Source organism: Aegilops tauschii, chromosome 4 (genome assembly GCF_002575655.3).
Source record: "Aegilops tauschii subsp. strangulata cultivar AL8/78 chromosome 4, Aet v6.0, whole genome shotgun sequence".
Taxonomy (NCBI): domain Eukaryota; kingdom Viridiplantae; phylum Streptophyta; class Magnoliopsida; order Poales; family Poaceae; genus Aegilops; species Aegilops tauschii.
The window spans coordinates 315,272,616-315,296,677 of NC_053038.3; positions in this window are offsets into that span (position 1 = coordinate 315,272,616).

A 24,062-nucleotide genomic window follows, 5' to 3' on the forward strand; every position below is an offset into this window, starting at 1 on the left:
GGGGTCTTCCATGAGCTGCCCGAAGGCTTCGCCGACCCCTTCAGAGACAACGACAGCAGGGTACAGCTGGTGCCTCGGGAGCATGCTTACACTAACCATGGGCTGCAGGTGAACTAGGCCACAGCAGCAGCCAGAGACCCCAGGTCGGCAGCCCCGCTCCCGGCTGGAGTGGCGCATTGGGGCTGCGCGGGAGGGGCCAGGAGCTAGGGCCTCCCCCGCGCCACGCGGAGCAAGGCGCTGCATGGAGGTAGGTCCTCTGCCGGGGGAGGCATTGGTGAGCCCTTCTGCCCGGCAGAGGGCCCGTGGTCGCCAAGGGCACTGCTAGCGTCCCTCTTGCCCCTTGGTCTCGTCCTGGTTTCTGGACACCCCAATGGTGGTCGGGTAGTGGCGCAGGGCGGGGCCCTCGCCTGGCGATATGAAGCAAGGCTCATGCCTGTGAAGGTCTCCGCTCGTGACACTCTCACGTAATAATGAGTGGGGTTGTACATGCCCCGTAGTCTAGAGCGCCGCACCTCGGCCTCGGGGGCTCCTGCCCACGTCCAGGTGGAAGCACCATGCTCCGCGCTAGCCGTCGACACTGTCCCCCAATGACTATGCTCACATCCAGTGAAAGCACTTAGCTCCGTGCTAGTGGGAAGACAAGAAGACTAGCTAGGTGCCGGACACGGCTATTTGCTTTCATCCCTTTTTCTATAACTCGATTCGCCGCCTTTTGGACTTAGACGTGAAGTTCTTTTTGTTGTCAAAAATGGGGGGGGAGTCTTCTCTTGTTCGTGTCGATGTCTTGCGTTCCGGTTGCGTGTTTTATTTCGAGACTCACGCCTGCTACCCCACCCCTAGCGAGCACCCCGTGAGCGGGGGCTGGGTGTAGTATGCGCGCGCCAGCCATGCTCGGGCAAGCCTGGGTGGCGACAAAGCCCCCAGGATCAAGGGTACAATCGCCGCAGGACCACCGCGTGCACACCCTGCCATAGTCCGGCATTCGCTCCTCGCGAGGCCCTCTCAGGCGGGCCAGCAGGCTCCTCGGGAGATTTAAAACCTCGTGAGCCCCAAGGGGCCGACCTCGGGAGGAAGGTACGACCAGGATATCAGAACTGGCCCGGGACTCGCGGAATCAAGGTAAGACATAACAACCGCCCCGCTCTGGAGCCTAGCGGGCGTGCCATGGTACATCTCAAGCCCCATCCTTAAGGGGCGCGTCATTACTTCATACATTTTGTTTCATACATTACAAGCCCCCCTTTCAAAAAGCTGTCACACTCCGCAGGGCCGCGGCCGGAGGTTCTTGTTTTTCATAGGTTAAGGCGAAGGAAATGCATGATTAGCCGGAAGCGCTGCCCCCACGTCGGTCTCATTTTCTTCATCTTCACCACCCGAGCTATTGCTACTGTCGTCTTCATCGTTGCCGTCCTCTATCATGGCTGCATCATTGTCGGGGGCGAACTCCTCGACCAAGGCATCCACATGGTCGTTCACCCATTTCGACAGGTCATTGCGAACAACCCAAGGCACGGGGGCTATGGCGGCGTCGAAATCGAAATGGGGATCGAGGCTCTGGAGGTAACTAAAGACGCGCGAGAACGCACGCCCCAGGAGGCCTCGGCTCCTCTCCGCAATGAGTTCGCGAGCCATCGCGGGCTGGTCCTTCAGGCGCGTCACAATCTTGGTGAAGAAGCAGAGGTGGATGGCGTACTCTTCCTCACGCGGGTGAGGGGCGCTCTCCTCGCAGATGGTGCTCAGGGCTCGGTTGGCTCTCACCCTGAGGTCCTGGAGCATTGAAGCGTGCTCGCGATGCAGCGTCAGTCAACAACGTGTCTCGTCCACGCTCTTCTTCGCGAGGGACGCGGCGCCGTCAACCTGTCGTTGAAGGGAGAGTGAGTCGGCGCAAGCGGAGGCCAGATCAGCCTCGGCGGAGGTTTGAGCTGCCAGAACAGCCTTCTCGTGCTGCTCCGCCTCGTCCAATTTCGCCCTGAGGGCGGTAATCCTGCCCTCAGCCTCAGCCTCCAAGAACACCAACGCCAGGCGGTGCTCCTCGGCGAGACCTGCACGTGCCTTCGCCACCCTCCGGTCAACCTCCTCCTGGATATTGGCTTCGCGCACGGTGACGGCGTCCTCAACCATGGTCGCCTGGCGCTCCCTCGTCTCCAACCGCTCGAGCTCGAGGCTGCGCTCCATGGCCCCCAGCATCAGTGCCTCCTCGCGTTTCAGGATCTCCTCCTCTTCGGAAGGCGATCCCCTCATTGACGCCAGGACGACCCTACGTGCCTCGATCTGCTCCTCGAGGTTGGTGTTCAGGGCCAGAAGTTCTCGTCCGTGCTCCTCGGCAGCCTCGCGGTGAAGGTCAGCTGCCCTCGCCTCCTCCAGGGCCCGGGTGCAGGACTCACGTGAGGTCGCGAGGGACGCCTCGGCCTTCATGTTGGCGTGCTGATGCTGAAGACGCCCGAGGTTGATGGCCACCTTCAACTGAATCCATTCGTCCGCCAGCCGAAGGCCCTCTGTCTCAGGGTGGGCGTCGACGTCGATGAGTTCTTCCCCGAGCCGGCTCAGCGCACCCATCGTCTCCCGGAAAAGCTCACGACGGACGACGCTGCGCCCACGCGCGAGCTCAAACGCGTGGTCGGGTCCGTCCTCCACACCAGGAATCGTAGGGGAAGCCTACGGTGGCTTGCCAGCTCCCAGCAGGGAGCTGGAGACCGGCGCCTGCCCCGCCGCCCTTCGGGCCTCGGCGAAGGCGCTGCAGGGCAAGGCCTTGCCGCTTGAAGACGAAGCCAGGGCCGAGGTCGCCCAGCTGCTGGCAATGACCAATGGAGGGGCCCTCGGCACGCCCTTTGCACCCCAGACATGACCGCGGAGGAGGGGCGGCAAGGATGCAGGATCAAGACTCCCGATCGGCGCATCCACCTCCAGGACAGGCCCCGAGCCACGTGCAGTGGTCCGGCAAGGAGAGCTCAGGATCAATGGCGAGCCAATGACTGGCGGAGGACGCTCCTCAGGAGATCCCGCCGCTCCAACTGAAGGGATCCTGAAGAGCCATGGTCAGAAAAGGATGCAACACTCAGGAAATCGCGGAGATGAGGTACTTACTCGTCTATGGCAATGTACTTTCTTTGCTTCAACGGTCGGTAGGCGTCACCACTGCAGCTTGGAGATCCCTTCCTCTTGCGGAGCGCTTCAAAGTTCAGGCGGAGCTGGCCAAAGCCCGGAGCGCGACCGTCTGCACCCGAGGCATCAGGAGGGACCCCTGGGGTGGTGACTCGGGAGCGTCGGGCCGCAACGGTTCCTCAGCCCCCCCTCAGGACTGCTCGTCCGAGCCTCGGGGGCTTCCACCTCGGGAGCCTCGGACTGCGCCAGCTCTCCGGCCGTCGCCTCAGGACGGCTCACCTGAGCTTCGGGGGCGGCCATCTAGGGGGCTCTGTCCAACGTCGGTCCCTCAGCAGCCACCTCGTTGGTGTCTGACGGCGCTCGCCCCCTGCATCCACCTCTGGGGTGCACGCCATGATGGCGGCGGACAGAGGAACCACAAGGACGGGGTTCTCGCGTGACCCATCAAGGCCGACCGGGCGCAGCCCCAATTCATCGAAGGGGGGCATCTGCCTCATGAACTCCACCTTGTTCGAGCAGCAGCACAAGAGGCAACCCTCCTCCGGTAGATTGGCTGGCGCCGGGTTGCCCGTCAGGAGCTCGAGCACTGTCCGCAGTGCCTCGGAAGGAAGCGCAGGCACATGAAGCCTCATGGGTTCCCTGCAGCCGGAGAAGGTCCACATTGGCTGAGAGTGACGCTGGAGCGGAGCAATGCGGCACAGGACGAATTCCTTCATCACCATGGGAGCTGTCACCCCGAGATCCTTCAACCTGGTCAGCCGGTGCCAGACATGGGCAAGCCGCTGGTCGACAAGCCTCGCATGCCCCCATCCAGAGCTAGGAGCGGCTGGTGCCCGTGGGAGCAAGAGTAGAGGATAGAGCACGCCGACATCCACGAACACCCACCGCTTACGAAATCCGCTTACAACTGGTGAGAGCTCGAAGTCGATTCCCAAGCCGGCCATCGCCGCTACGGCCTGGAAGGTCACGCACCCCGAGCACTGGCCTCCATCAGTCAAGAGAAGAGAGAAGAAATGGCAAAACAGGGCCATGGAAGGGGCAATGCCCACCATGGCCTCGCAGACAAAGGCGAAGATGACAAGGAGAATGCTGGATTGGGGATCCAGATGCAGCGCATGGATTTGGTAATGCGAGAGCACGACGTTGAAGAAAGCAGAAAAAGGGGGAATTAGGCCGGCCCAGAGGGCATGAATATGGATGGGGATCTCGGTGGCTGTCATATCAACCATGGCGCAAGAAGCAGGCCAAGCCACCGTCGACCCCATTTATTGGAATCAGAGGCGAGCGCTGGTCGAACCTTGTCCAGCCCTTCCTGATTGACCACCACCGACCGCTCGATGGCGGGCTCGAAGACCGGCGGTGATTCCACTGGAGCGCAGGTTTTCCCCTTTCCCTTCTTCTTCAGGCGCGGCGCCATAGCAACGGGGAGAACCGGTGCCAGGGTCAAACCAGGGAAGGAAGCTGTTGTCTTTTTGGAAGGCGAAGGAGCTAGGGGAGTGCGCAACAAACGATGAGGGCGGAGCTGCGTTGGCAACGGCGACCGCCAGGCCGGCGAATATCAAGGCTACGTGGGGAAGTGGGGGCGCCCACGTCCCATCAGTCGCCACGCATCGACCGAGGCCGCAGGCGGTTGGGGCCCGCGGCGCTCCGCACTTGCCCTTTGGCTTCGCTTCGAAGCCAAGTTCGAGCGCGCCTTGGGCCCGGGGGCTACTATTAGTGTCCTGGGAACGGGGGTTCCCAGACTTGCCTGCCTGCGGCCCATGGCATGGCTACATCAACGGCGCGGTACGGCCCAGCTTGGCAGCGACAACTCAAGACCCTCGCGAGGGGCAAGCCTCACGAGGCGGACGACATCAAGACCTCCCTGGGGGCAACCTCGCTAGGCTGGCTCCCAAGGAGCAGAGATATCAATGCGAGGTGCACCTCGCGAGGTTCACATGACGTGAGCCATGACGACCAAGGCCAGGCGGGCGCCAGTGGGCGCAGTGTACTAGTTTTCTCTTTGGTGCTAAGGAGGCAAGCGCAGGCGCGGAGTCCCGAGGAATCAAGCAAAGGTTTCCACCGGTGCAACAAGACCAAGACTGCCAGGACGACAGGTTGGAGGTCATCGCGGAGCCCACTGCAGCGTCACCGCCAGAGCCTTTGGTAGGCGAAGACTACTTTTGTCATGATAGCTTGTACTAGTTGTCTCCCTTCAAATTTGGCCGTTGTGAGATCCCTTCCCGCCTACATTTGGGAAGAGGACCAAGGCCACTAGAAATAGGACTTAGCCACCACCATAGCGAGGCATCTGGGATCGGAGCCATTCCACCCTCACCAGCTCCTCAAGCCCAAGAACACCTCACCTCCTGAGGTTGTTCCACCACTGTACTAGTTCATCCTCAGCCCCTCGAGGCAATCCACCACAAAGCTGGAGTAGGGTATTACACTTCAAGGTAGCCCGAACCAGGATAAATCTCCGTGTCTCTTGTTCTTTGGGTTCGTCGAGCTAGGCCATGGGATCGCTTAGCGGGAAGACTGGGAAGAAGGTGTTCTTCGTGCGCACCCCAGAGTTCAAACCTCTAAAGGGTCTGCGAAACCCTGAATCCGACAAATCCCATCCCTTTACTTTCTTGCAACTTGCATGCTTTACTATCCACTACTCATATACTCTTGCCATGCTTGCTTGAAATGTATTGTGAGTGCTTAAACTTGTGCTAAAACTCCGCCTTAACTTGAAGAAATTAAAAACTGCTACTTTTCTTTGTTGAGGGTCTAATCACCCCCTCTTGACACCTCCTCTCAATCCTTTTAATTAGTATCAGAGCATTGGTCTCCATTGCTTTGGTTTAATCACCATTGGAGGAAGATGGATGAGTCTACGATGGAGAGTTTTAGACGTAGAGTTCCTATGCTTGATGGGGAGTTCTTTCATGCTTGGAAAAATGAGATGCTTGAGATTTTCAATGAATATCATTTGAACAAGTATATTACTTGTCCTTGTGCACCCCTTGTTGACCCCTTGCATCCTACCCGGATGAGTCTCTTGACATGATCCGCAATATTAGAACTATCAATCTTATCATTAGAGGATTGCCTAGAAATTTGATTGTTTGCTTGCCTACTCTTGATTGTGCTTACAGCATATGGAGATTTCTTGAGGAGCGATTTCCAAACTATTCCTTGCAAAATCTGGATGTGATTCTTCAAAATTCCATTGCTTTAAATAAGATGAATCCTAATGATCCTAAGTTTGGTGATTGTTTATTTGAGCTTCGTGACCTTATGCGTGCCAAAGGAGATGTTGGGATCATTAGTAACATCATCTCGGAAGTCATTAGAATTCATAAAGATGAACATTGCCATGATCATACAACTAACGAATCACTCTCTCTAGGTAATAATCAATCACAAGACGATGTTGAACATGCATACTATGATGAGGATGATGACAGTGAATTCGATCTCGATGAGTCTATGAGACACTTTGGTCTTATGGCTAACCTTCACGACTATATGGCTGGAGGAAAGGAATGAGTTCTTGATAGTGGATGTACCGATCATATGACCGGAGACAAGGATATGTTTCGTGAGCTTGCTGAAAATGACGGCCCTCGAAAGTATGTCACTTTTGGTGATAACTCAAAGGGTAAGGTGGTTGGCCTTGGTAAGGTGGCCATCTCACATGACAACTCCATCCAAAATGTTATGCTCGTTGAATCTCTTGGCTATAATTTACTTTCCGTATCTAGACTAGCTGACTTCGGTTTCAATGTCCTATTTACTGAAGTAGATTGCCAAGTGTTTCAAAGAGATAATCATAATATGGTCTTTACCGGTATACGTAGAGGTGATCTATACATTGTTGATTTCACTAAAAAGGATCAACCTAGAACTTGCTTAATTGCTAAATGTTCTAAAGGTTGGTTATGCATAGAAGGTTAGGACATGTGGGCATGCGAAATCTTGATAAGCTTATTAAAGGTGATCATATCCTTGGTGTAAAAGACGTTATATTTGACAAGGATAGATTGTGCAGTGTTTGTCAAGCAGGAAAACAGGTTGGAGGAAGCCACCCCGTGAAGAACATCATGACCACGAGAAGACCGCTCGAGCTACTTCATATGGATCTCTTTGGTCCAAACGCCTATAAAAGTCTCGGTGGAAACTCATTTGGTTTAATCATAGTCAATGATTTTTCAAGATTTACGTGGGTGTTCTTTCTTGATGATAAATCGCAGGTCCAAAAGATCTTCAAGAACTTCCCTAGGAAGGCCCAAAATCAATTTGAAGTGAAGATCAAGAAGGTTCGCAGCGACAACGGAACGGAGTTCAAGAACGCAAATGTGGACACCTTTCTTGAAGAAGAAGGGATTTCACATGAGTTCTCGCCTACGTACACGCCTCAACAAAATGGAGTTGTTGAGAGGAATAACCGGACTCTTATTCAAATGGCAAGAAAAATGCGTGATGAGTACAAGTCACCAAAACACTTTTGGGCGGAAGTGGTTGAGACATCTTGTCATGCGACAAATCATCCATATCTTCACAAGCAACTCGGCAAGATAGCATACGAGCTTCTCACTGGTAACAAACACCAAGTTGGATACCTTCAGAAGCAATCCAAGACTTGTCTATTGGCAAGATATGCCCAATGGAGGTGAAGAAGAGTACCTCGTCCGTCCAAGTGGAAGCTTCTACCTCACGACAAGGTGAACCAAGAGTTGACTTGGAGGCATCCACAAGTGGGACACGCCAAGATGAAGAAAATGAGGATGTACACCAAGATGAACCTCATCAACCTACTTCTCCACCTCCACAAGAGAACAACAACACCAACAACGAAGAAGGCCAAGAGGAAGAACAAAATGATGATGAAGATGTTCCACCCCGACCCAAACAAAAGCTCTCACGAGTTAGAGCGAGAGTCTCAAGAGACCATCCCGTTGAACAAATCTTTGATGATATTCAAACCGGGAGAATCACTCGCTCTAAAACTCGTTTGGCTAATTTCTGTGAACATTATTGATTCGTCTCTAGCATTGAACCTATGAAGGTTGAAGAAGCGCTTGATGATCCAGATTGGGTGAATGCTATGCATGAAGAGCTACACAACCTCGAAAGGAACCAAGTGTGGACATTGGTAGAGAAACCGGACAAAAACCAAAATGTCATTGGTACCAAATGGGTGTTTCAGAATAAGCAAGATGAAGATGGACAAGTTGTACGCAACAAGGCCCGTCTCGTCGCTCAAGGCTACACACAAGTCGAAGGTATGGACTATGGTGAGACATATGCCCCCGTTGCTAGACTTGAGTCCGTACACATCTTACTTGCTTATGCCAATCATCACGATATCACATTGTATGAAATGGACATTAAAAGTGCTTTGCTAAATGGTGAAATTGAGGAGGAAGTTTATGTTAAACAACCTCCCGACTTTGTCAATCCTAAGAAACCCGACCATGTTTACAAACTTCACAAAGCTCTTTATGGTCTTAAACAAGCTCCTAGAGCGCGGTACTTGTCAATGATTGGAAAAGGCTTTGAGATTGGAAAAATTGATTCTACTCTTTTTACTAAAAGGGTTAATGGAGAATTATTTGTGTGCCAAATTTATGTGGATGATATCATATTTGGTTCGACTAACCCTCATTTTAGTGAAAAGTTTGGAAGGCTAATGTCGAAGAAGTTTGAGATGTCTATGATGTGTGAACTCAAGTTCTTTCTTGGGTTGCAAATCAAGCAAACTAAGGAAGGTACCTTTGTCTCTCAAACAAAGTATACCAAGGAGTTATTCAAGAAGTTCAACATGCAAGAAAGCATAGGTATGAAAACACCCATGCCTACTAGTGGACATCTTGACTTGACTAAGGATGGCAAACCGGTTGACCAAAAGGTTTATCGCTCTACGATTGGTCCATTGTTATATCTATGTGCCTCCCATCCCGATATTATGCTAAGTGTGTGCATGTGTGCACGATATCAAGCGGCCCAAAAGGAATGCCATCTTAAGGCTGTGAAAAGGATAGTGAGATACTTAATTCATACACCAAATTTTGGCATATGGTATCCTAAGAGGTCCTCTTTTGATCTTGTTGTCTTCTCCGACCCGGATTATGCCGGTGACAAGGTTCTTAGAAAGTCCACTTCGGGTACTTGTCAATTTCTTGGTAGATCCCTTGTATCTTGGTCCTCTAAGAAACAAAACTCGGTATCCTTATCCACCGCCGAAGCGGAATACATTGTCGCCGGTTCGTGTTGTGCTCAATTACCTTGGATGACCCAAACTCTTAGTGGTAATGGGATATATGTGAAACATGTTCCATTGCTTTGTGATAATGAAAGTGCTATAAAGATTGCTCACAATCCCGTGCAACACTCTCGAACTAAGCATATTGAAGTTCGTCATCATTTCATTCGAGATCATGTTGCTAAAGGAGACATCTATCTTAAGCATGTTCGTACCGATAAGCAATTGGCGGATATATTCACCAAACAGCTTGATGAGAAAGTATTTTGCCGTTTCAGAGGTGAATTGAACATCATTGATGCCTCAAACTTGGAGTAGACACTCCATTTGGATGCATGCAAGGCATGAGCCTTTGACTAATCCTTGCTATTTCTCTTATGATGATGATCATATGTCTCGGATCTACACTTGTACCCTTGCATGTCATCTAACCCTTGTAGGTACTTGGATTAATCCAAATCTATGAGATTGCAACTCATTCACATCTCGAGCAGTCTCTACATCGCCAAGTCTCTACAATATGGTGGTTGAAGACAAGGAAGCATGAATCCTTTCAACATATCCTTTGACAATTCCTATATATCAAATTTCATTTGGTATCAAACTTTATGATTGTCACTTTGGGTACACGGATATATATAGGCGAAAGAAGTCGGTCAGGGGAGCCACGAGGGGCCCACGAGGATGGGGGGCGCGCCCAGGGGGCAGGCGCGCCACCCTGCCTCGTGGCCACCTCGAAGCTTCCCTGACTTCAACTCCAAATCTCCTGGATCACGTTCGTTCCAAAAATCATGCTCCCGAAGGTTTCATTCCGTTTGGACTCCATTTGATATTCCTTTTCAGCGAAACACTGAAACAAGGGAAAAAACAGAAACTGGCACTGGTGTAGCGACCAGACCTCAAATAGTCTGTGCTGCTGTGCACCAGTGTCATCCCTGGATCAGTAATGCTGACACGCACAGTACAAATGGAGGATTTATAACAGAGTAGCAATCACACACTTATTACATCGAATACCTCAAAAGAGAATAAGTATGATAAATATGGCTTAAGGCCATCTAATACGATAACAGTGGAAGGCTTGGAAGATAAGTGAGTCCATCAACTCCAACGGCATCACTGAGTATAAGACCACGACCTAAGGCACCTTACTCGTCGTCTGAAAAGTCTGCAACATAAAACGTTGCAGCCCGAAAACGGGTCAGCACATGGAATATACTGGCAATGTAACACATAGAGAGCAATGAACATAATAATGCTATACTACATGCATATATGGCTGGTGGAAAGCTCTATGGTTACAGTTTTGCGAAAAGCCAATTTTTCCCTACTGCAAAGGAATAAATTTTGTTTAACTATCATGGTGGTTGTTAAACATTGAGAATGGTTGACAGCATTCTCAATCCCAATTAAGTATCATCATTAACCCAACAAGATTAATTAAAGTAACATGATGAGATCAACGGGATAATCCAAGAACTAGATACTCAAGATGTCCATAACCGGGGACACGGCTAACCATGATTAGTTTATACACTCTGCAGAGGTTTGTGCACTTTTCTCACAAGACTCGATCGCCTCCGCTGGATTCTCGCACTACATGATGTTTGAGAAACGGATGACCGAGACACAGTCTTTCAGAAGTGTTTGCACCTTACGATATGATAGACCGTACCACCTACATCCCCTACATCTGCTAGTCTACCACTGTAAGAGTTCACACAACTTAATCAACTATGCTAGAGCCCATAATAGCTTGCGGCTGCACACGGAAGTTTCTAGCAAGAATAATCTCATGATCCCTTTGTACCTGGGTGGCGGTCCAAACGAAAAACAGGCAATCCTGGAATACCCAGGTACCTCAATCCACCCAGATGTGAGTTTTAGTTGCCACCTTAAGTAAACCATTAATTAAAAATCTCACATCTGTCATGAATACTCTCAAACCCAATCCACGTCTACGAGCATAGCATAGCAATATAATAGCAAACGTAGAAGTAACTCCCAAGGGTTTGATAATAAAACAGGTAATAGGTACTACCTCAACTACTTCCCAATACCCACAATTTAATTAGATCCTAATCATGCAATGTTTGAGGATTGATCTAATGCAATAAAAACTGGGTATGGAAAAGTATGATCAAAGTGTTACTTGCCTTGCTGATGATCCGTGAAACCTAGAGATTCGAAGTAACAAGCGGCGCACTCCGGGTACTCTATCGCAAACAAACAAGCAAACAATAAGTACTCATCTAATGCACAGGTAAAACTCGAATAAAAGATCCAACCAGAAAGTTCAACTTAAGAACTCCGGTTTGCAAAAAGAATCAAATCGAACGAAGCAACGAAAGTCAAACAGCGAAAGAAACAAGCTTCGTTTACTAATCTGGACCTAGGTCAAATTTTACAGTAGCAAAAACTTGTTTGAGTAGGTTAAACGGAAAGAGAATTTCGAGACTAAACTCTAGGCGCTTGAATCGCCTGATTCCGATAAACGAGCGAAAAGTTAAACGAAAACGAAGATCTGATCAGGAATCGAGATCTGGAATAATCGCGGAAAAATCCGACGAAAAAGAAAACCAACGAACAGTTAAACGAACGGACGTTCGTTAACAGCGAAAATCCGATGAACACGTTCGTTAAAACGAACGGGCCGGTGAACGTTCACTAGATAATAAAACCGAAAAAAATAAACCGATCTAGGGTTTAGAAAAAAAACGAACGATTTTTTTAGAAAACCGGCAAGGCGGCGGCAGCTCGGTACTTCGTCGGGACGGGCTCCGGCGGGGCTCGGCGAGGGCGGCGGGGCGGCGGGGCTCGGGGCGGGGCTTGGGCGCAGCGAGGGGCGGCGTCGGCGGCGGCGTACGGCGTCGGGCGGCGGCGGCGGGCTCCGGCGGCGGCGGCTTGGGGCGGGGCTCGGGTGTGGCGAGGGGCGGCGTCGGCAGCGGCGTACGGCGTCGGGCGGCGGCGGCTTGGGGCGGGGCTCGGGGTGAGGGAGGGGGCGGCGGCGGGTATATAAGAGAGGGGGGGCTGCCTTGGAGGAGGGGCAAGGCGGCGGCGGCCGTGCTCGCCTCAGACTCGGGCGGTGGCGGCGTCGTGCGCGCGAGGGAGACGACGGGGTGGGCCGGCCTGGCTCGGCTGGGCCTCGGCCCGGTCGGGCGCGGGTTTTTTTTTAAATATTCCGTCGAATCTAAAAAAATCGCAGAAAACTAAATAAAAATCCAAAAATGATAAAACAAAATTTCCCCGTCTAATTAAAATAATTAGAACAAGGTGAACATTTTTTGACACAAAAATGCAGTTTTGAAAACGTGCAATTTTTTTAATGCAATTAAAATTGCCAATAATAAAATCCGAATAAAATCCAATATATGATTTTAATATTTTTCCTCCAATATTTCAATTATTTTGGAGAAGTCATATTTTCTCCTCTCATTTATTTTAATACGAAATATTTTTCGGAGAGAAAAATAATTAAAACCAAAATGCTCGTTTCATTATTTGATAAAAATCAAATATGAAAAATCGGGAAAATCCCCAACTCTCTCCGAGGGTCCTTGAGTTGCTTAGGATTTATCGAGGATTTGCCAAAATGCAATAAAATATGCTATGCAATGATGATCTATTGTATAACATTCCAAATTGGAAATTTGGGATGTTTCAAACCTACCCCCCTTAAGATGAATCTCGCCCTCGAGATTCGGGTTGGCTAGAAAATAGGTGAGAGTGGTCCTTCCGTAGATCTTCCTCTCGCTCCCAGGTGGCTTCATCTTCCGTATGGTGACTCCACTAGACTTTGCAAAACTTGATAACCTTACTGCGGGTGACTCGGCTGGCATACTCAAGAATCTTAACTGGTTTCTCCTCATAGGTCAAATCACTTTCCAGCTGAATCGCTTCCAGTGGCACTGTATCCCTGAGTGGCATCTCAGCCATCTCTGCGTGGCACTTCTTCAACTGGGAAACGTGGAATACGTCATGAACTCCTGACAATCCTTCGGGCAATTCCAGCTTGTAGGCAACTTCTCCCATACGTTCCAAAACTCTTGATGGCCCGATAAAACGAGGCGCTAACTTTCCCTTAACTCCAAAGCGCTTCACTCCTCGAAGTGGTGATACTCGAAGATAAACTCTGTCCCCGACTTCGTGAACTGTCTCCTTACGTTTAGAATCCGCATAACTCTTCTGCCTGGACTGGGCTACCTTGAGCCTATCGCGAATCAACCTCACTTTCTGTTCAGACTCCTTAATCAAATCTGGTCCAAACAACTAACGGTCTCCAACTTCGTCCCATAACAATGGTGTTCTACACCATCTTCCATACAAAGCTTCGAAAGGGGCCATCTTCAAACTGGTTTGATAACTGTTGTTGTAAGAAAACTCTGCATATGGCCAATTGTCGTCCCAACTAGATCCATAATCTAGTGCACAAGCTCTCAACATGTCTTCCAAAATCTGATTGACTCTCTCGGTCTGTCCATCTGTCTGTGGGTGAAAGGCTGTACTGAATTCTAGCCTGGTTCCCAATGTTTCATGTAACTGATTCCAAAACTTCGAGGTAAACTGGGTTCCTCTGTCTGATACAATGGTCCTCGGAACTCCATGCAAACATACGATCCTGGTCATGTATATCTTTGCCAACTTAGCACTGGTGTAAGTGGTCTTCACTGGAATGAAATGAGCTACTTTCGTCAAATGGTCGACTACAACCCATATTGAGTCATAGCCTGAACGAGTCCTGGGAAATCCCGTGATAAAATCCATGCCTATTTTATCCCACTTCCATTCGGGTATCGGCAATGGTTGTAGCAATCCTGCTGGCTTCTGATGTTCTGCCTTCACTCTCTGACATACATCACAAACTGCTACATACTCCGCAATGTCCTTCTTCATTCTGGTCCACCAGAAAGTATCCTTCAAATCCAAATACATCTTGGTATTTCCTGGGTGAATCGAATACGGTGAATCATGGGCCTCTTGCAAAATCAACTTCCTGATCTCCGGATCATTGGGCACATAAACGCGGTCCTCAAACCATAAGGTATCGTGCTCATCCTCACGAAATCCCTTGGCTTTTCCTTTGCTCATCTTTTCCTTTATCTCGTCAATCTCCTTGTCTGTCTTCTGAGCTTCTCTGATCTTTTCCATCAAGGTAGACTGAATCTCCAATGTCGCTAAATAGCCTCTTGGAACTATCTCCAAACATAGCTCACGAAGATCCTCGGCTAACTCCTGGGGTAACTCTCCTGTCATGAGGGTGTTGACATGGCTCTTGCGGCTCAACGCGTCTGCTACTACGTTAGCCTTCCCTGGGTGATAATGCAATCTCATATCATAGTCCTTAATAAGCTCCAACCATCTCCTCTGCCTGAGATTTAACTCCTTCTGCGTGAAAATGTACTTCAAACTCTTGTGATCCGTGTACACCTCACAATGGTTTCCGATGAGAAAATGTCTCCATGTCTTCAACGCATGCACTACGGCTGCTAATTCCAAATCATGCGTGGCATAATTCTTCTCATGGGGTTTAAGTTGCCGTGAAGCATATGAAACAACTCTTCCTTCCTGCATAAGAACTGCTCCAAGTCCTCGACGAGAAGCATCGCAATAAACTTCATAATCCTTGTGTTGATCTGGCAGAATCAACACTGGTGATGTAACCAATCGTTTCTTCAATTCTTGGAAACTAGCTTCACATTCCTTAGTCCAATTGAATTTGGTGTCCTTCTTCAATAGCTCAGTCATGGGTTTTGCAATCTTTGAGAAATTCTCGATGAACCTCCGGTAGTATCCTGCAAGTCCAAGGAAACTCCGGATCTCTCCAACTGACGTGGGTGATTCCCAACTTGTTACTGTGTCAACCTTGGCGGGGTCTACTGCTATTCCTTCTCCGGATATAACATGTCCGAGGAATCCAACTTCCTTCAGCCAAAATTCACATTTGCTGAACTTGGCGTATAACTGATGTTCTCTGAGCTTCTCAAGTACCAAACGCAAATGCTCCTTATGCTCTTCTTCATTCTTGGAGTAGACTAAAATATCGTCAATGAACACCACGACGAACTTATCCAAAAACTCCATAAACACTTTGTTCATCAGGTTCATGAAATAGGCAGGTGCGTTAGTCAGACCAAATGACATAACGGTATACTCATATAGCCCATATCTGGTGGTAAAAGCCGTCTTGGGTATATCCTGCTCTCGAATCTTTAACTGATGGTATCCTGATCGTAGATCGATCTTGGAAAATACCTTGGCTCCTTGTAAGCGGTCAAACAAATCATTGATCATCGGCAGTGGGTACTTGTTTTTGATGGTCATTTCATTCAATCCACGGTAATCAACAACCATCCTCAACGATCCATCTTTCTTCTCCACTAGAAGTACTGGCGATCCCCAAGGTGACGAACTTGGGCGAATATAGCCTTTATCCAATAACTCCTTAATCTGCTTCTTAATTTCCTTCAAATCTTTTGCGGGCATCCTATACGGTCTCTTAGATATTGGCCCTGTGCCTGGCAAAAGTTCAATCAGAAACTCAATGTCTCTATCCGGTGGCATGCCTGGCAACTCTTCTGGAAATACATCCGGGTAATCCTTCACCACTGGCACTTCCTCCTGTACAACTCCTGATAAGGAATTCACTTGAGTCCTCTTTGGCACATGCTGGGATACATACTTGATCCTTCTTCCTTCTGGGGTGGTAAGCATAATCGACTTACTGGCACAATCGATGTTCCCTCCATACTTTGATAACCAATCCATGCCTAATTTCACATCCAATCCTTGCGATTCCAATATTATTAGGTCTGAGAGAAACACGTAGTTACCAATCCTTAATGGTAACCGATCACACCATAAACTAGTCATATACTCTTCTCCTGGCGAGGTTACTAACATGGGTGACCTAAGGGCTTGGGTTGGCAGTTTATACTTATCCACAAATCCCCTTGATATGTATGAATGCAATGCGCCAGTATCAAAAGAACGAGTGCAGTAAATGACTTAACCATAAACTTACCTATTACTGCATCAGGCTGTGCTTCAACCTATTCCACGCTCACGTGGTTCACATGTCCTTTGTTGAAAGGGTTCGGCTTCTTCCCAGAGCTTCCATTTCCATTACCATTCTGGGCTTCAGGACATTCATTGGCATAATGTCCAGTCTTCTGGCACTTAAAGCAAGTGACTTGGCTCAGGTCTCTCTTAGCTGGGGTTGAAGGGTTGGTACGGTTCTGTTCGTTGCTTCCTCCGTTCCCATTACCATTCTTGGAACCATTATGGTTGTGCGAACTACCTCCTCCATGGGTATGCTGAAACTGTCCTCCCGATTTCGGGGCAAATCGTGGCTTCTGCTGAGCTCCAGAATTGCACTTCCCTTGTCCATACTTCCTCTTACGGTTCTCAATCTGCTGCTGCTTCCCTTCAATCATGAGTGCTCTATCTACCAACTCCTGGTAGTTGTTGAAGGTTGCTACCATTAGCTGCATGCTCAGCTCATCATTCAATCCTTCGAGAAACTTCTCCTGCTTGGCGGCATCTGTAGCAACGTCATCTGGTGCATAACGTGCTAACTTACTGAAATCCTCCACATACTGGCCTACGGTGCGTCCTCCTTGGCGTAGGTTGCGAAACTCACGCTTCTTCATAGCCATAGCTCCTGCTGAAACATGGGCTGTACGGAAAGCTTGCTGAAACTGGTCCCATGTGACAGTGTCAATAGGGTGTGTGGCTGTGTAATTCTCCCACCATGATGCTGCAGGTCCATGAAGCTGATGTGCGGCAAAACACACTCTTTCCGCATCTGTGCATCCTGCAGTGGCCAACTCCCTTCCAACTTTGCGGAGCCAATCATCTGCAACAATCGGCTCGGTGCTGCTGGAAAACGCCGGCGGATTTAGCCTCAGGAAACAGGCTAAGTGATCAACAGGTGGTGGTGGGTTGTTGTTGTTGTTGTTGTTGCCTTGGTTCTGTACTAGCACTTGCATCAGGGCATTCTGTTGCTGAATCAACTAAGTGATCTCCGGTGGGAAAACAAATCCGGTGTCGCGTCTCGGAGGCATCTGATAGGTTAGAAAAGATGAGAGTTTAGAATAGAATGAGGTCTAGTGGGAAAACACTACCCATATGCTCATGAGACAAACACAATCAGTATCACTCAATCAATTCAAACAAGGCATACAATCGATCTATCTAGCGTTACAAAAGTGCTCGAACTATACTATATAAATGGGGGAAAACTACTACTGATATGGTGGTCTACTAGAAATTCTGATCAGTTGAAGACTCCATGATATCTGCTCCAGCTTCATCAACAAAGTCATCTTCACTGGGGTCCGAGTCGGTGTCGTCGATGATGATGTAGTTATCCGGGCAAGCGCATTCATCATCTCCTGCTTTTGGCACTGGATTTCCCATGAATACTCCAATCTTCTTCTCTAGGTCGTCGTTCTTCCCTACTAGTGCGACGATTTCCTCCAAATAATCCTCGCGTGTAGGCTTGAGTTCTTCCTCCAGCTCCTTGATCTTTGTCAATGCCTTCTTCAGATCTATCTTGTCTGAGCACATCTGGTTCTCCTGGCGACGAATGTGTCGGTTTTGCTCCTGGATGAAAGCTGCAATTGATCCATCCTTCTTGGTGCTAATCATCTCCCATTGCTCGTCTCGGCGTCCACAAATCTGATAAATAGTATCCTTAAGCTCCCTGTGGTAGACTTCTCCAATGCGTCCCATAGCGATGTGGGCTGCCATGCTCTTCCCTAAACTCCAGGTTGGTGCTTCAAAAGCCAATTTTATAGGCTCAGTGACTGGCGGAAACGTCCTTCCTGAAACTTGAACTTGAATCTTCCAGCTCTCCTCTTCAGGTAATGTGGCGTTGTAGGTTCCGGTGATGCTTGGTATTCCTATGTTCAAGTACTTAGTGACTTCCTTCAAGTGACGTCCAAAGGGTGTGTCTTCATCTGGTTGCATGAACTTGCTCCTTGCATCCGCCATTCCTAAAAGAGTAGAAAGTGGAGAGAGGTCAGAAATGAGAAGAGAGAAGTGTTCTAGGGTTTAAGCTTAGTGGTCGTGTCCTACAGTCAGCGTGTGCTCTGATACCCCCTTTGTAGCGACCAAACCTCAAATAGTCTGTGCTGCTGTGCACCAGTGTCATCCCTGGATCAGTAATGCTGACACGCACAGTACAAATGGAGGATTTATAACAGAGTAGCAATCACACACTTATTACATCGAATATCTCAAAAGAGAATAAGTTTGATAAATATGGCTTAAGGCCATCTAATACGATAACAACGGAAGGCTTGGAAGATAAGTGAGTCCATCAGCTCCAACGACATCACTGAGTATAAGACCACGACCAAAGGCACCTTACTCGTCGTCTGAAAAGTCTGCAACATAAAACGTTGCAGCCCGAAAACGGGTCAGCACATGGCATATGCTGGCAATGTAACACATAGAGAGTAATGAACATAATAATGCTATACTACATGCATATATGGCTGGTGGAAAGCTCTATGGTTACAGTTTTGCGAAAAGCCAATTTTTCCCTACTGCAAAGGAAGAAATTTTATTTAACTATCATGGTGGTTGTTAAACATTGAGAATGGTTGACAGCATTCTCAATCCCAATTAAGTATCATCATTAACCCAACAAGATTAATTAAAGTAACATGATGAGATCAACGGGATAGTCCAAGAACTAGATACTCAAGATGTCCATAACCGGGGACACGACTAACCATGATTAGTTTATACACTCTGCAGAGGTTTGTGCACTTTTCCCACAAGACTCGATCGCCTCCACTGGATTCTCGCACTACATGATGTTTGAGAAACGGATGACCGAGACACAGTCTTTCAGAAGTGTTTGCACCTTACGATGTGATAGACCGTACCACCTACATCCCCTACATCTGCTAGTCTACCACTGTAAGAGTTCACACAACTTAATCAACTATGCTAGAGCCCATAATAGCTTGCGGCTGCACACGGAAGTTTCTAACAAGAATAATCTCATGATCCCTTTGTACCTGGGTGGCGGTCCAAAAGAAAAACAGGCAATCCTGGAATACCCAGGTACCTCAATCCACCCAGATGTGAGTTTTAGTTGCCACCTTAAGTAAACCATTAATTAACAATCTCACATCTGTCATGAATACTCTCAAACCCAATCCACGTCTACGAGCATAGCATAGCAATATAATAGCAAACGTAGAAGTAACTCCCAAGGGTTTGATAATAAAACAGGTAATAGGTACTACCTCAACTACTTCCCAATACCCACAATTTAATTAGATCGTAATCATGCAATGTTTGAGGATTGATCTAATGCAATAAAAACTGGGTATGGAAAAGTATGATCAAAGTGTTACTTCCCTTGCTGATGATCCGTGAAACCTAGAGATTCGAAGTAACAAGCGGCGCACCCCGGGTACTCTATCGCAAACAAACAAGCAAACAATAAGTACTCATCTAATGCACAGGTAAAACTCGAATAAAAGATCCAACCAGAAAGTTCAACTTAAGAACTCCGGTTTGCAAAAAGAATCAAATCGAACGAAGCAACGAAAGTCAAACAGCGAAAGAAACAAGCTTCGTTTACTAATCTGGATCTAGGTCAAATTTTACAATAGCAAAAACTTGTTTGAGTAGGTTAAACGGAAAGAGAATTTCGAGATGAAACTCTAGGCGCTTGAATCGCCTGATTCCGATAAACGAGCGAAAAGTTAAACGAAAACGAAGATCTGATCAGGAATCGAGATCTGGAATAATCGCGGAAAAATCCGACGAAAAAGAAAACTGACGAACAGTTAAATGAACGGACGTTCGTTAACAGCGAAAATCCGACGAACACGTTCGTTAAAACGAACGGGTCGGTGAACGTTCACTAAATAATAAAACCGAAAAAAATAAACCGATCTAGGGTTTAGAAAAAAAACGAACGGTTTTTTTAGAAAACCGGCAAGGCGGCGGCGGCTCGGTACTTCGTCGGGACGGGCTCCGGCGGGGTGGCTTGGGGCTCCGGCGGGGCTCGGCGAGGGCGGTGGGGCGGCGGGGCTCGGGGCGGGGCTTGGCTGCGGCGAGGGGCGGCGTCAGCGGCGGCGTACGGCGTCGGGCGGCGGCGGCTCCTCGGGCGGCGGCGTCGGGCTCCAGCGGCGGCGGCTTGGGGCGGGGCTCGGGTGCGGCGAGGGGCGGCGTCGGCGGCGGCGGCTCCTCGGGCGGCGGCGTCGGGCTCCGTCGGCGGCGGCTTGGGGCGGGGCTCGGGGTGAGGGAGGGGGGCGGCGGCGGGTATATAAGAGAGGGGGGCTGCCTTGGAGGAGGGGCAAGGCGGCGGCGGCCGTGCTCGCCTTGGACTCGGGCGGTGGCGGCGTCGTGCGCGCGAGGGAGACGATGGGGTGGGCCGGCCTGGCTCGGCTAGGCCTCGGCCCGGTCGGGCGCGGGTTTTTTTAAATATTCCGCCAAATCTAAAAAAATCGCAGAAAAATAAATAAAAATCCAAAAATGATAAAACAAATTTTCCCCGTCTAATTAAAATAATTAGAACAAGGTGAACATTTTTTGACACAAAAATGCAGTTTTGAAAATGTGCAGTTTTTTAATGCAATTAAAATTGCCAATAATAAAATCCGAATAAAATCCAATATATGATTTTAATATTTTTCCTCCAATATTTCAATTATTTTGGAGAAGTCATATTTTCTCCTCTCATTTATTTTAATACGAAATGTTTTTCGGAGAGAAAAATAATTAAAACCAAAATCCTCGTTTCATTATTTGATAAAAATCAAATACGAAAAATCGGGAAAATCCCCAACTCTCTCCGAGGGTCCTTGAGTTGCTTAGGATTTATCAAGGATTTGCCAAAATGCAATAAAATATGCTATGCAATGATGATCTATTGTATAACATTCCAAATTGGAAATTTGGGATGTTACAACTGGGCTCTGGGTTAATAGGTTAGTCCCAAAAATAATATGAAAGTGCATAGTAAAGCCCATTAAACATCCAAGATGGATAATATAATAGCATGGAACAATCAAAAATTATAGATACGTTGGAGACGTATCAAGGGGGGGCATATGCATGTTACATGTCCTTCCAAAGCTTTACTTGTTATTCTTCATATCTTTATCTAAAGCTTTGATGTAGATTGTCATAAATTACCAAAAAGGGGGAGATTGAAAGCACAAGTGCTCCCTTGGTGATTTTTGTAATTTATGTCAACATATCTCCTGTTGGACTAATATTTTTACCGAGTATATTTCAGATGAGTTCAATAGTGGAGTGGCATGGACAAGAGGTTGTGGACCCCTTTCTAGAAGCTAAGGACAAAGATTGCCAAAAGCTCAAGACTCTACATTCTCATTTTAGTGATCAAAGATCACATTGAGTCCATAGGAAAATCCAATACTATTATAAGGGGATGAGGTGTTGCTTACTGGCTTGCTTGCACAAAATGCTTAGTGATATGCTCCAAAAGCCCTCGACCACTTTCTCATTTCCACATATGTCCTAAACCTAAGGTCAAACTTAGCCCCACCAATTTGATATATCCAGCGCCACCGAGTTCACTTGACATAGCCACTGCCAGAAACCCTAATCAGTTCGGTCTCACCGATGCGATCTCGGTCTCACCGAGATGGGCTTGCAAACTCTTTGTTGCCTGTTGCAATTATTTCGGTCTTATAGAGATATGCAGTCGGTCCCACCGAGTTTGCTTGAACAACTCTCTGTTTTCTTATTACCAAAATCGGTCTCACCGAGTTTGTGTAATAGGTCAAACCGAGTTGAGGTTTTACCCTAACCCTAGCACATCGGTCCCACCGAGCTGAGCATGTTGGTCCCACCGAATACTTTAACATTCACATTTTGAACCATATCGGTCTGACCGAGTTTCACTATTCGGTCCCACTGTGTTTGGTAAATTGTGTGTAATGGCTAGATTATGTGTGGAGGCTATATATACCCCTCCACCCCATTCTCCATTTAAGAGAGAGCCATCAGAATGTGCCTACACTTCCAACATTCATTTTCTGAGAGAGAACCACCTACTCATGTGTTGAGACCAAGACATTCCAGTCCAACCACAAGAATCTTGATCTCTAGCCTTCCCCAAGTTGCTTTCCACTCAATTCATCTTTCCACCGTAGCCAAATATGTGTGAGAGAGAGTTGAGTGTTGGGGAGACTATCATTTGAAGCATAAGAGCAAGGAGTTCATCATCAACACACCATCTATTAAGTTTTGGAGAATGGTGTCTCCTAGATTGGTTAGGTGTCACTTGGGAGCCTTCGTCAAGATTGTGGAGTTGAACCTAGGAGTTTCTAAGGGCAAGAAGATCGCCTACTTCGTGAAGATCTACCCAAGTGAGGCAAGTCCTTCGTGGGCGATGGCCATGGTGGGATAGACAAGGTTGCTTCTTCGTGGACCCTTCGTGGGTGGAGCCCTCCTTGGACTCGCGCAACCGTTACCCTTCATGGGTTGAAGTCTCCACCAATGTAGATGTACGATAGCACCACCTATCGGAACCACGCCAAAAATCTCCGTGTCTCCAATTGCGTTTGCACACTCCAATCCCATCCCTTTACTTTCTTTCTTGCAACTTGCATGCTTTACTATCCGCTGCTCATATACTCTTGCCATGCTTGCTTGAAATGTATTGTGGATGCTTAAACTTGTGCTAAAACTCTACCTCTTCTCGATCCTTTCAGAAGAGCCTAAGCTTTGGGATGCCCATGGAACCCCAATTTATTGTCCAAAGAGTAACAAGCAACTAAGCTTGGGGATGCCCCCAAGTGGCATCCCCTCTTTCTTCTAACGACCATCGGTATTTTGCTTGGTGCTATATTTTTATTCGTCACATATCATGAGTTTTGCTTGGAGCGTCTTATATGATATTAGTCTTTGCTTGTTTTGCCTTTTATTTTGTATCATCTATCCTGGCTAAACACACCTATTTAAGAGAGCAAAAATTATGCTATGATTTGTTAGAATTGCTCTCTGTGCTTCACTTAAATCTTTTTGAGCTATGTAATTACTCTAGTGCTTCACTTATATCTTTTTGAGCATGGCGTGCTTTAATATTTTTGTAGAAATGCTCTCATGCTTCACTTAGATTTATTTGAGAGTTAGTAAAATTTTGAAGAAATTCTCTCTTGCTTCACTTAAATTATTTTGAGAAAAGAAAATTTTTATGCTCATGTTCTTCACTTAGATTTGTTTGAGCTATCAAAAGCAACCTATGAAATTAGTCCCAAAGTGATAGATATTCAAGAGGGATATAATAAAAACTTTCATGAATATCATTGGTCAAAATAAACTTGATTCTTTGTAATAGTTTTGTGGTATGGTGATATAATATGTGAGTCATGTTGATGAGTAATTATGCTTTAGCAAGAATATTGTTGTTAAGGTTTGTGATTCCCTATGCAAGCACGAAAGTCAATAGTTATGCAATGAAATTACATCCCACTTGTGGTGCATTATTCGGTGATAGTTATGCTTAATGCTCGCTTATGAGATTTTTCGTTTCTTGGTTGGATGCTTCTCAATCCTTTGCTAGCCTTCACTTGTACTAAGTGGGATTACTACTTGTGCATCCAAAATCCTTAAACCCAGTTTTTGCCATATGAGTCCACTATACCTACCTATATGTGGTATTCTTTTGCCGTTCTAAGCAGATTTGTATGTGCCATCTCTAATCTTCAAAATAAATTTCCTTTTTGTG